The sequence below is a fragment of the Cryptomeria japonica genome, chromosome 5, assembly GCF_030272615.1.
Source record: "Cryptomeria japonica chromosome 5, Sugi_1.0, whole genome shotgun sequence".
Lineage (NCBI taxonomy): Eukaryota > Viridiplantae > Streptophyta > Pinopsida > Cupressales > Cupressaceae > Cryptomeria > Cryptomeria japonica.
The window spans coordinates 887,785,059-887,799,970 of NC_081409.1; positions in this window are offsets into that span (position 1 = coordinate 887,785,059).

The following is a 14,912-nucleotide window of genomic DNA, read 5'->3' on the forward strand; positions in this document are numbered from 1 at the left end:
CTATTGTTGAAGTTCAAATTAGTTTTTGTGTAGTTCCTCAATAGTTGATCTTACTAAACTAGAGAAATCCCGAGATTATTGAAATTTGTGATAAGCTTATTTGATTTTTGACTCAATGGAGTCAAATTCCTCCCCAATTCTCTTGGTGGCCTCAGGCAATTGCACACTATTTAGATACAACACATTTCTTCTAGTAAGAAATGTTTTTCCTTTAGCTATAAGTTGAGATAGATGTTTGTACACTTACCTTTTAAGTCTTGTAGGAGCTTCTCTTTTTCAGCTTCCTTCACTCTTGTAAATTTTGCTTCCAAGGAGGTTGAATAGTTATTTAAAGAATTTAACAAGATTTTACATTTATCCAGACTCGAGGCAAATGGATCAACTAAACTATCAAGAATGACACTTTGTAGTGCAACTATTGCCTCTTTAATTAGCTTATTCTTTTCCTATAGATCTTTGAATAGATATTTCTTAGATAAAACTTGAATGTCTTCTCCAATCTAAAACTTTTGAATTAAATCAAATTTAGTAAAATAAACAATTAATTGAGAAGAATTAGTTGGTTGGAAGGTAAGGGGCGCAACAAGTAAACTCTTGAAAGACTCATCAAGGCTACCGAAGCTGGTACCTTCATCTTCTTTTTCCTTAGTATCATCTATTGTGACACATTTCTTAGATGATATCTTTTCCTCTTCTTTCTTTTCTTCCATATGACCCTTCACCACTTCAAAGTTTTCCAGAGGGACATCAACAACTTCATGTAAATCTACCAGAGGATCTGTCCATAACAACATTATCTAAAATAGTATTATCTATAGAAAATTTCTCAACATGGTGCATTTGTGCATGGACCGGTATCATCAACTGACAACATTCCAAGTTTTCTTGTCATAGCCTTGAGAAATTCTATAGTTTCTAATTTTATTTTTTCTACAACTTGCATATCTTCCATAAGGACATCTAATCTTTTCTTGGGTCAGAGCTTACTTTTGCAAACTTGTTCAAGGTAAGATTTATTTTCCTTAGAAAGAGTATTGCCAATAGTTTCCAAATCACACCTCTTAATTTCTTGATTCTCTTTTATTGCATTTTTCATAAGCTCATCCAAATCTTTTCAAAGATCTTGTGGTATATCATTTTTGAAATCTTCTAAAACAACATCTAATCTAATACAATATTGTACAAAAGATTTTACTATTATTTCCTTATCTTCATCACCAACACCAATATACATTATACCAACCTCTTTTAAGTTTTCTTTGAGTGTTATGGAATAGAAAAAAGTGTCCACATCCAAATGTTCTTTGATTAATTTCTTTCCCTTACCTTTTCTGACATGAATTCTAGACTATTATGGATATGATTCCTCTAACTCTTCCTCTAATCTTACATCAATTTTTTTGTTTTGACTTTTGTTGGCTTTCCTCTCTTGGATGGTGTAGATGAGGGAATCTCTTTCTTCCTTTTTGTTGATTTCTCCTTCACTTTTTCCAGATATGCTTTCTCCTTGATTGTGGTTCCAAATGAAGTAGTGATCCTACTAGATCTCTTCGTATACTCAACTTCTTCTACAGTAACACTAGCTTCCTTCAAAGATTCATCAATAACTTTTTGTACATTCTTGTTTCTTTCCTTCTTAGTCTGTTCTATGTGAAATTTTTTAAACTTTTCCTAAATAGGCCCAACTCTTTTCTAGGTCTCATCAACTAGACTTTCCAATATAACTTTTACCATTCATTCCAAAATATCCTTATAACTTCATAATCTAGAGCGGGAATCCACTTGGTACTTGGAACTACAGCTTCCATGATGCACTTATCTATCGTGATTATAAATATGATATCATTTTTGTACTTTTCCGTAATTGACTTAGGGATCCTTTCCATATTGTGCATATTATATTGAAAAGTAGAGAAAAATGAGGTAAACACAACATCTTTTACAATATTATCTAAAAAACTCCTTAAGCATTCTACAATCTGATGCAAAACTGGCCTATCAGATGCCCAAAATACCTTGCCAATTTCGAGAATCTCTTACTTGGAGTAGAATAGAATGCACAATGCTAGAGTTTTATATTTGAATGCATGCTTATTTTCTTTGAACTATTTCAGATTCTCAAGCAATTGCAATTTTAGCACCTTGCACAGATCATAGTCAACATTTTTCTCTACCATCACATATGCCATGTTAACTATTGTGGCTGAAAAAGTAGAACTTATTACCAATCATTAGAGATGCTTACTAGATGGAAGCATTTTCAACTATGCTAATGGATAGAGAATGCTCATCAAAGGTTTCCTTGGTCAATTTTTTAACATCTTTGATCTTTGCAGCCTTAGGTGCCAGAAGTGCTCCTGAGTCTTTCAATCTAGTAATTACCATCATCACATTTTTGGTGATTTGGAATGATTCCTCAAGCCATACAAACTCATTGTGGAATCTAATCATTTCCATTCTAACCCATTTGTCATCTAAACAAAAATTAGAGAAATCATTCCACACATTTATCTTCTTTTCAACTATGGTTCAAAATTTAGGTTTTATCTCGAAGTCATCTCCTGTCAGCTTGTTTGTCCATAAATTTTACAACTTGTCGTGGTCATATTCTTCCAATTTCACATGTATGTAAGCCCTAATATCTTATGTCAGTAAAAGATAAAAGGGTATGCTAGATATAATAGCCATCAAATCATTCTCAATCAGTTTGTTTGGGTATCTTTTGAAGCTTGGTTAGAACTAAGTGGTAATATCAACAATAGGAATGACCATTTATGCAGATGCATAAATAACAAATTTGCCAGAAAGATACCTTTCATAAATCACCAAGAAACCCTAACCCTTGAATCACCTTTTCACTCCTTTTTCTTTCTTTCACTTTGAGTGAGAAAATAACTTATCAAATTCTCCTTTTAACCTTTTTTATCCCAGTTGCTTGAAATAAATGCAGAGAGAGAAAGTAGTACTGCTATATTGTGTACTCTCTCTATCTAAGTCCATGGGGACCTTTCGAACCTCCACATTTTACTACAGTATAATGAATTCTATTGGAATCTTCGCCATTATGCGTGAATCAGAATTTTGTAACTACATCCTCACACTCTTTGGCAAGGGAAAGATATTTCTTGATTTTCTCCCCTAAGCCAAAGCCTCTGGATCTTAATTGTTGAAACAACTATTTTCGTTGGAGCTAGGTGCAACCTCAACTTCTTTCTTCCTCTAAATCTTCTTCAACTCAGCTTTCATGACTTTCTTATTTATTTTCTTTATTGGATCACTTGTCTTAGCTTCTCTTTTTCTAGAATATATTTCAATGTGTCTAGTCTTGTCATAGTCGTATCATCTTGTAGACGTCTAAAAATGGTCAACGCTTGCGGAGTCATACTTTAACATTTGCACATTGCCTTATTTTAGGGTTTTTGCATCGCATTAACATTTCTCCTACGTTACGCACTTGGTCTTTATCATTTGCGAGCATCGAGTCCTTCTTCTGCATTCTTCATTTGTCTCGCTTTCAAATTTGGTCTTGTCGATAATAATCTTCAGTCATGATTTTGGTCGATCTTATCCTGTCACATCAATGTGCATGCTCATTTGTCGTATTTTGGACATCGTCAATCCTAATTGATGATAGAATTAGGGTTTTGTCCTCTTGTCTATTTTGCGATTGATTTGTCATCTACCATTGTCCTTTTTCAATCTTATCATTTTGCGATTGATTTGTCATCGATCCTTGTCCTCTGGTCAATCTTGTCATTTTGTGATCAATTATTCATTGATCATTGTCATTTTCAATCTTGTGATCAATTTGTCATCGATTGTCATCCTTCTCAATCATGTCAATTTGGATCAATTAGTCATTGTTCCTCGTCAATTGGCACAGTTATCAATCAAATCATTTATCAACATTGGTCCTTTGTTTGTCATGATCAAATCAAATCAGCATAAATTATCTTTTGTCAAGACCTAATTGTTGTCCTTACATTTCTAATTCATCTTCTAAGGTTTTATGATTTATTCAGTTAATCTTGTTTGTCATTTTCCCTCTAGGTTAAATAATTTATTTATTTATCCTAAGTCTTCTTGTCACAATTAAATATTTATTTAATTGGCTAATTAATTCCTCCTCTCTTTGTGAATTAATTAATGAAGGAAAAATTATTATTTAATTTACCTAATTTTCCAATTTACTAATTTCTCCTAATTCATAATTTTCTAATTTTCATCAATTTTCTAATTTCCTAATTTCTAATTCATCTAATTTTCTATTTTCTCTAATATTTCTCCTAATTTCATGCGAATGACATAGCAAATTTGTCATAATTTGTCAATCAATCAATTTTGCATAGCAACCTTGTCAATTTGTCATAATTTGTCAATCAATCAATCTCGCATAGAAAGTGTCAATTTGTCATAATTTGTCATATTTATCATTCTTGATTTGAAATTTTCTTTCAAATCTCTTCATGCTAATCTTGTCATCTCTCCAATTTGTCTATAAATTGGATGAATTTCTTCAATCATGGCCCCTGATCCCCGGTCGATCAATCAATCACACTTCTAGTATCTTTATGTTGTTTTGCCAATCTTGCTTTCATCTCATGCTTATGCACTTGTAGGTGAGATCCACAAACAAAGAAATTTGAAGGAGAAAGAAGGACAATGGAGAATTTTGGAGGAGACATTCACGTTTGCAATGGTTTGCATTTGATTTGAATGTTTTGTTTTCATGTCTCTATTGAATGTTTTTTAGTTTTCGTGATTGAGCTAGGCTAATGTTTATATTGCTTTGATGTTTCCCAAATTCCTATCTACACATCTATCATTTCATTGGCTTTACCTTGACTTGCACTGGTTAGTCTTATGTCAAAACAGTTTACATGTATAGCAATGACCATCAAAATAGCTATTTGTACTTTGATCTATTGTAGCATGATGTCTATATTGACTAGCTTTATAACCATAATTGTTATAAGTATAACATCTACTTTGATTCTATTTCTACATTCAAATTCTTTGCGACCTATTTTATTATAATTTAAACAACGACCATTGAAATAAATATTCCTTTTACTTACCTATTGCTTAACTGATGACTTACCTTTATCATCCTTATAAGACTTACCAGGCTTTTCTTCTTCTGTCAGAGGTGGACTTTCTTTTCTTTTTGTCTTGCACTGTGAGCTTTCACCAATTTCAAATTCTAAGCCATTTCTTTTTTCTAAATACCCTGGCATAGCTAACATCTTATAAAGCTTGTCTAAACTCATCTTAAATTTTTCATCTCTTTTCTTTGATTTTTTTAGATCTAAATTCAAAGTTGTGACTTATTGTTCAAGATTCTTGCATTCTTTTGATTTACATTAAACTATGTTGTTTAAATACTCCTTAGTTCTTTCATCTTCTTCAATTTTGGTCTTTAGATCTATAATAATGTTGTTTTTTTGTTTGATCTCTTTACTAACTTCCTTATGCCTTTGATGCAGAAGCATCCCCGGTTCATGGTGATCTTGTATCAACTAAAAATATTTTCCTTTTGTTTTTCTTTCTATTTGTAGTTTCAACATTTCTTTCTATGTGTACCAATTTTTACTCACCAAATCCTGTGGAGTTGAATTCTACTTGAAGACTTGATCATCTTTCTTATTTCCAGACCACATCACGTTTGGATCATTTTTTGGCAAGTTATCTCTATCGGTTTCCACGTCAGTTTCCTATTATCAGTTGACAGTTCTTTGTTACTGGTTGCCAGGACCTATTTTGGTGATCTACCGAAACCCCTTTTGAATTGTGTAGAGCCTTAGGCTTTGAATCTGATGTTCCTTAGTGTCGTGCCCAAACTTTTGGGGAAAAAATGAAACAACAAATTTTTTTTTGAACAACATAAACTCACAAATTAGCCTACATTAAAATGAAATCAATTGAGTTTCGTCTTAACTAGGATGTAAATAGGAATGTTTACTAAGATTGGATTAACCAACTCACTCATTAGAGCTACATTAATTAATGAAGACTACTTAAATCCTAAGAGGATCATCACAATTTAATTAGTTAGTTTAATTAACCTAATTAAATTGCTGCTAATCAAAGTTGAGGGATATATAAATATCTCAATTGCATTTAAATCATTCCAGGCCAAAACAATGATAATGCTATCTTAAATTTAAAATTAATTAATTGGGCGCATGCAAATTCATTATTTAAATTTAACCAATAAGGTTACAAATTTAATAATGTTATTTGTCAAATAAATGTAATTTGTACTATAGTCAATATTAATCTCCCCTAAACCTTCAATTTTTGACTATTAAATAATTTGGCCAAAATTGGCTAAAAATTCGTATAAAATGATTAATAATTTTCATTTATAAATTTTCCCCAAATTAAATTTAACTCAACGCCCATACTTAATTAAATCAATTATGCGATTAATGTAACCATCTAACAATAATCTCCATTTTTAAATCATATAAAAAGAAAAACTATATTAAAATTAATTTTCTCCCAAATCAAATAAGGAGTTTAAAAATTAATTTCACATATAGCTAAAATTAAATGGGGGGAATCCTTTTCAAATTTTAGAAAGAATTTCCCCCCCTCCTTATTTAAATTAATATTTTAATCTCAAACCCTAATTAGGGTTGAGTAATGTATTCTTCAATATTTTATAAAAAAACAACTTAACAGTCCCTTTTTCCTTTTATTTGCTAACCCTAACCCGAATGTGGGCTAGGGTTGCATTTCTAATTTTCTTTATTAATTAAATGCTAACCCTAACCTGAAATTGGGTTAGGGTTGCATTTTTAATGACTAGAGTACTTTTTTTTTTTTTTTTTCTTTATTGCTTTTACCCTAACCCGAAATGGGGTAGGGTTTATTATATTTTCTTTTGTGTGTGTGTATTTTGTGTGTGATGCAGGGTTCGATGGAGGCGGCATTTATTTTTTTGTTGCAGGGATGAAATGGAGACAACAGCCGAATGGAGGCAGAGTGATAGAAATGGAGGGATGGAGGTCCGAGCTCATAGTGCGGGGGCTCCCCGAACACCATTGTGATTACACACAGTGGCGACCGGTGCCAGCCACTGTGGGCACCCACAGTGGCAGCCATGAGCCATCCACTGTGGTTACCCACAATGGAAGCCCCGTGCCGACCACTGTGGTTAACCATAGTGGTGGCCTATGTCTTCCACTGTGTGTAAACACAGTGGCGGCGCATGCCATCCACTATGTTTACCCATAGTGGTAGCACCTTCCCGCACCGTCCACTGTGTGTAAACACAGTGGTTCGGCCCATGAGCCATCCACTATGTGTAAACACAGTGGTTCGGCCCATGAGCCATCCACTATGTGTTAACACAGTGGTTCAGCCTCCAAAAGAAATTTCCTTTTCGTTTTTGTCATATTCTTTTTTTTTTTTAAAATATATTTAACGTAAATATATATTTATACACACACACACACATACATATATATATATATATATATATATATATATATATATATACATATATATTTTCAGAGTTAGATTTTTCATCATTTTTTTTTTTACATGCAGGAAATAGCAAAATAGTGACAACATAAAACAGATTCACATTCAGTTTTTGTTTTTTTTTCTTCTTTGCAAAATGTGATCTAGTTAAACATGTATACCATATTCATTTAGTAAGATTAAATAGATTTTTATTATGCAGCTCTAACAATATTATTTCTGTCAGTTTCGACAGTTTGATAAAATAGTCATAAATCTATTTGTAGATTTCTAGTTTTCTAAGTCTGTGAATGCATCCATTTTCCCCTTTTTTATAAAACAAACACATAACAAAAGACTTTTTAAACTAACAGGTTTATCTACAACATTGCTTTTCTTTTTAACTTCAATTAGATATCTATAGGGAAAAGTAAATTTACATTGTTCTACTCTAGCTTTCTGCTTTTTTTGTTTTAAGTAGAAGAATGATAGTAAACAACAACATTTAAATATTACAGGAAAATCACTTAAAACATTCTCATTTCTCTTCCTGCATCTTTGTTTTTTATATATAAATTTCAAAGATAATAGATGACATAATTTAGTTAAAAGATAGATTTAAATAAAATGCATTTTTTAAGATAAATGACAGTTTTCATATAATGGATAGATTTCAGATAAAAGACAACAGCATTACATCACAGCCTTTCATTATAAAAAAACACTCTTTTCTCATAGAAATATTTTGAATACAATAGTCAACTTTTACAATGGGTGAAATACCCCAACTGGTCTCTCATTCCTAATAATGAGGACTTAAATAAAATAAGACATTTTTTATACAAAAAACTAAATACAACATAAATCTCCTCACTTAAATTTCTGCAACTCAAATATAATATTACATTTCCCATTCTTTTCTTTTCAACAAAATACAATATTACATTCTTTTTTCTTTCAGCAACTTAAGTAAAATCTGCAACTCCTAGCTTTCTTTTCCAAGCAACCTGCATTCAAAACTTAAGGCTGTAACCATGGGGTGCTCACCTCCTAGCCTAGGCTTACTAGAAGCCACCCCCGAGCTTGGAGAACCAAGTCCTAGATGGGTTACACTCAAGAAAACACAAACAAACAAGGGGAAAAAAAAACTCAACAAACACATTCCCATCCCAAAGCTAAAACTTCATCACAGCCAACTCATGGCAACAATGAACACCACAAAAATCCATCTTAACCCAACATCCTTATGACCCCCAAGGCATACATGCCATATTTTCTCCCCTTATGACCCCCGGATGCATAAACAAGACTGTGCAGCAAGGGTCACATACACAAACCCTTGAGATCACTCTCATAATGAGAACCTCTCAGTCTAAGGCTATCAAAATCCTTCCACCCCCAAGACCATTCTACGCTCCCAAGGGTAGAAGGCCTTGGATACTCCCAAAACACAAGAAAATACATACAAGAAAAGAAATACAAAAAAGATCACATAATATTTTTCACAAAGGGAATACAAAGAAAGCAACATTTACATTCAAACAATTCTACAACAAATTTTCAAACATACAAGTAAGAATAAGCACCAACCTTGAATCTACCAAGGGGTTTCTAGGGATAGCTTGGAGAAGAGCAGCCCAATTCCACAAATCTTTTATGCAACACTTGGCTGAAATTTCTATTCTAAAACTGGTTTTCTTCCAAAATTGCCAAAAATCTCCAAAGATGGAGAGTGGGTGATTAACTCACTAAGTCTCAATCTCTAGCCTAAGATGGCTTCTCTCACTCCTTCCAACCTCTTGGATAGAGTGAGAGGCCCCCATTGGTTGGTCTTCCCTAGGTCTTACACACTCCCTAACCAAGGCACCTCAAGAAGAGGAATGTAATGGGAAAGAGGAATGACACATACCAAGAAGGTTATCAAACCAAGGATGGCATTTCTAAAGATGAAATTCAGCCATATAGGAAAACCCACTTTTTTGGGTGGTTAAACAAGTCCTAGGGGAAGGATACATGGCCAAATTTGGCCTTCACCCATAGGTACCCCATGAGGCCCAATAAAAATACTCCAAAACTTACTCTAGGAGTTGATTTAACCCTTTGAAATTCCACTCCTAAATTTAACCTACGGGTCAACTCTGAGTTGACCCTCCTTATGGCTCACTATCCTAGATTTCTTGGAACCTTCAAGGATAATTTGGAAATATATCAATTAAACAAAAAGTAAATCTCTCAAAAAGGTGACATGAGAATTGCCAACACAACATACAACATATGTGTCAAGTGACACTACAAAAATAATTCCACATCACAAATACACACATGGCAATTATCCCTGAATGATTTAAACAATTTTACAATTTACACACATGCAAACATTTACGTTTACGAATAAAATAGAATACATATGGGGTGTTGTCTCTCTAAATAGATAACCCCTGGTTTTACGAACGTACATAGGCCCAGGCTTGATTCTCCATAATGTTTCCATGGTCACATGGATAATTTTCTTGCGCATCTCAATTACACATTACTAATTCCCAATAGCCTCATATAATATTAAACACATAATTAAGAATACAATTCAATCACTCTGCATAGAATTGACATCATACAATACAATTTACCATATATCAAAGCAATTCACATAAGCAATTTATCATAATCCTCATAAATTTAATCCATTCATAAGATATGCAATCATATTTCTAGCATCCTAAAAAAGTCCTGTGAATCAAATAATGACATACAACATCTCAATGTTACCCTATTCTAGAATCATATAAAATTCTATATCCATAATGCATAGAAATGAAGCATCAATAAATCAATGTTATCCAATTTTTGGGATCATATAAAGTTTTATATCCATAATGCAATAAAATAGAGCATCCATAATAGTTCCAACATGAAAATAACTGAAATTCTAGGATGGGTCGGGGTAGGGCCTCACACCCTCCCCCTCTAGGCATGAACTTCCTCTTGGAGTTCATAAAAAAGATGAGGGTACTATGATCTCATACATGCTACATCATCCCATGAAGCTGTAACCTCATAATAGCAATCCCAGTGGACCCTAACCTAGTCTAGCTCTCGACCTTGAAGGGCCAATGTCTAGTGAGCCAAAATGCAAATGGGCTCCAAAGCTAGCTGCCCATCTAACTCCACCTGCAAGACATCCCTATCTAAAATATGAGACTTGTCATAGATATACTTCCTCAAAACTGAAACATGAAACACATCGTGGATGCGTGACAGGCTAGGTGGCAAAGATAGGCGATAAGCAACTGGTCCTATCCTCTCAAGGATCTCAAATGGTCTGATAAAGTGAGGTGTGAGCTTAAAACCCTTTCCATAATGGATTGGACTCTTATGCGGCTGCACTCATAGAAAAACTTTGTCCCCAAACATGTAACTCTGGTCTATCCTCTTTGCATCTGCATACTTCTTCTACCTATCCTGTACCAAAAGAAGAAACTGTCTAATCAAAATTACATGGTGCTCCATATCACAAACCATCTCAGGACCTATGGCCACTCTATCCTAAATATGGTTCCAACTCAGAGGTGTCCTGCAAGGTCTGCCATACAAGGCCTGAAAAGGTGGCATCCCCAAAGAAGTGAGATGCCCATTATTATAGGCAAACTCTACTAAATGAAGGTACTCCTCCCATTTGGTCTGATGATCCATGACGTACATGCGGAGCATATCCTCTAACACCTGGTTAACCCACTTTGTCTATCCATCCGTTTCTGGATGATAGGTTGTACTGAAGTTGAGCTTGGTGCCCATTGCTTCCTATAATGCCTTCCAAAAGAAAGAAGTGAAGAGGGAATCCTTGTCAGAAATAATCTTGCGTGGTACACCATGAAGCCTGATAATGTCTCACAAGAACACCTGTGCCACTGCTGGTGTTGTGAAGGTAGTCTAGGCTGGTGAGAAGTGGGCCACTTTGGTCAACTTGTCAATTGTCACCAAGATAGCATCATGGGGATGAGATGACATGGGAAGACCAATGATGAAATCCATGGATATAGTATCCCACTTCCACTCTAGTATAGCATGAGAATGGAGCAACCCACCTGGATGGCGGTGCTCTGCCTTGACTCTCTGACACTCAAGGCATTTAGCTACTAACTCAGCAATAAGTTGTTGCATACTTGGCCAATGATATAGCTACCTCAAGTCTACATGCATCTTCTTAACCCTGGGATGTGCTCCATAAGGAGCTCTATGAGCCTCCATGATAATGAACTCTTGCAATCCCCCAAGAGAAGGTACGTAATTGCATCCTCTATGGCGTAATAGTCCATCAGACTCTAAAGAATAATCCACATACTTCCCCTCCAGGGTCTCCTGAGATTGAATCATCTAACAAACCTCTAAATACCATCCATCCTCTAGCAACCACTACAATATACAGTCTCTCAAATTTGTGCTCATAGATATGGAGTATATCTCATGTCACCTCCTACTCAAGGCATATGCAACTACATTCTCTTTCCCTTTGATGTAGTGGACATCAAAATCATACTTGCATAGAAACTCCATCCATCTGCTCTAACGAGCATTAAGATTTGGCTGGGTGAAGATGTACTACAAACTTGGATGGTTTGAATGAAGCTCAAAATGATGACCCAAAAGGAAGTGTCTCCATCTCACAAGTGCATGTACTACTACTGCTAGCTCTAGGTCGTGTGTAGGGTAGTTAAGCTCATGAGTCTTAAGTTTCCTAGACTTGTAATCTATAACTTGACCCTCCCGCATAAGAACTGGTCCTAATCCATCCAAGGAAGCATTTGTGCATACCATGAAATCAGCCATGGGGTCTGGCACAATAAGAATAGGTGCACTAGTGAGTGCCCTTTTTAGATCCTAGAAAGCCCTCTCACACCTCCTTTTCCACTCGAATTTCTTTCCCTTTTGCTGGAGGGATGTAATGGGATGTGCAACTCTGGAAAATCCCTCAACAAAGCATCTGTAGTACCCTACTAGACCCATGAAGATCTTGACCTCTGTCACACTGGTTGGCACTGGCCAATCCATAATAGCTCTGATCTTTGATGGGTCAATTGAGATCCCATCACCAAATATAACATGCCCAAGGTACTTGACCTTTGATCTAAAGAAACCACACTTTGACAAACTGCCGAACAATTGGTTGTCCCTCAAACACTACAAAATGTACCTCAAATGCTCCTCATGCTCCTTCTCATTATGAGAGTATATCAATATGTCATTGAGGAACACAATCACAAATTGGTTGAGGAAACTACAAGATACCCCATTCTTGAGACTCATGAATATAGTTGGAGCATTCGTAAGACTAAATGGGACCACAATGAACTCATAGTGGCCATATAAGGTACAAAACGCAGTCTTGGGGATATCACTCTGGACAATCCTCAACTAATGATACCCTGACTTCAGATCTATTTTGGAAAACACTTTAGCACCCTTAAGCTAATCAAACAAATCATCGATCCTGGGCAAGGGATAATGGTTCTTGATGGTTACTTTGTTCAGTTGCCTATAATCCATGCATAACCAAAGGGACCCATCCTTCTTCTTCATGAAGATGACTGGTGCGCCCCAAGGGGAGATACTAGGATGAATGTGACCCTTCTCTAAGATAACCTCTAGCTGCATCTTGAGCTCATTAAGCTCATGTGTGGTCATCCTATAAGGTGCTCTCAAAACTGGCTCAGCTCCTGGTACCAGATCTATGTGGAAGTCAATCTCTCTGCTAGGTGGCATACCAGGTAGCTCGGCTGGAAACACATCCACAAACTCCTCAAGGATGGGATGATCAGCTAGGGAAGGATCCTTCTCATTTTCTTCCTCTCTATCACTGATGGTGATAGAAAACAATTGGCATCCCTTTCGCATGCTCCACTTAAGCTGCATAGCAGAAATCATGTGAAGAGACTCAGGCCTCTGAATCCCAGTGATTACTATGGGAGCACCATGATCATCCTCACACTCAATCTTTTCTAGGTGACAATCCATCTTGGCTCTATGGGCGTAAAGCCAATCCATGCCAAGTACGTTGCCATAAGATCCTAGTGGTGTAACTCTAAGGTCTACTAAGGTGGTGGTATTACCAATCTCGAGCAGACATTGTTAGGGTTCCCACAGATACTGAGAGGAGGGGGGGGTGAATCAGTATCTAACCTGTAGTCAAATTTTCTTAAGTTAAAATATACAAAACATAAAGTAGCAGTGTACCAGTATGCAAGAATTAATGTAATAAACAAAATCAAAAACATCCACATGAAAAGAACACCATAACACAAGATGTTTAACGAGGAAACCCGGTGTGGGAAAAACCTCGGTGGGATTTGTGACCCACAATATTCACTTACTGGCCAATAAGAGAATATCACTTACAATAGGGGCCTGCACATGCAGGAAGGCCAATTGCCTAGAGCACACTGCTCAGTGAGAAATCACACTGACTTACAATGAGGATTATACTAATCCAATGATCTGTACTACTTTATAATAGCATCTCCAATGCCAGATTCAGTACCGGTTCTTGCTCTGTTCTTTACATATACCCTTGACCTATAATTCGCACATTAGGTCTGCCTAATAATTTTCTTTATGCTCACTTACCTTTCTTACAATTGTCTACAATGATCTTCTTTATATACAAGAGTCATTTTACAATTTGCCAAGTCGGCTTACAATAATAAACAAAATATTACATATCAAAAAAATCATGTCGGCCTCTGTGCCGGTATACATCTTTTCTTCTATGCCAGTGTTGGTGCTGGTTTAGAGTGATCTTGTTGATGCCGGTGCACTGTCTTGCTTAAATAATGCTTTGCCGGTATGATGTCTTATCGGTGCCATAGGATTGTAAGGTTGCCATCAATGACAAAACCTTCAATCACACACAATGTCTCATTGGAGTCTCCATATGCCAACAATCTCCCCCTTTGGCATTGATGGCAACACTCATGAGAAATTTCAAAAAGGTGTCCAAAAATGTGTAGACCAAAAAAATTTACCAAAAATATGAGGAGCTCCCCCTAAGCATATGATTCCTATCTTGTAATTTTCTCATCCTACTACTCCCCCTTTGGCATCAATGACAAAGGTTGTCAAGATGTTAGTAGAGTTTGTAGTTATACTGGTCCATATTCTCAACCTTGTAGTTGGGTAGTTATTATCTGAAAAAGATTGCCCAAAATTAAGTTTATACTATCCATAAACTTTTTGCTATCTTTTATTGATGTTTCATTCCTCTTCACAGTGTCGATGAGATGCTGCAATTGTTCTGTCGGTGTTTTACTTCCCGGTGTTAATGCCTCTAAGATTTCCTTCCGTAGAGATGCTAGATAGTCCAATCTTGGACTCAGTTTAGATCTCAAGTGTTTTTCCTTATTTATTATTGTCTCTTTCTCTTTCTCCTATTTAAGTAATTTTGCCTCAAA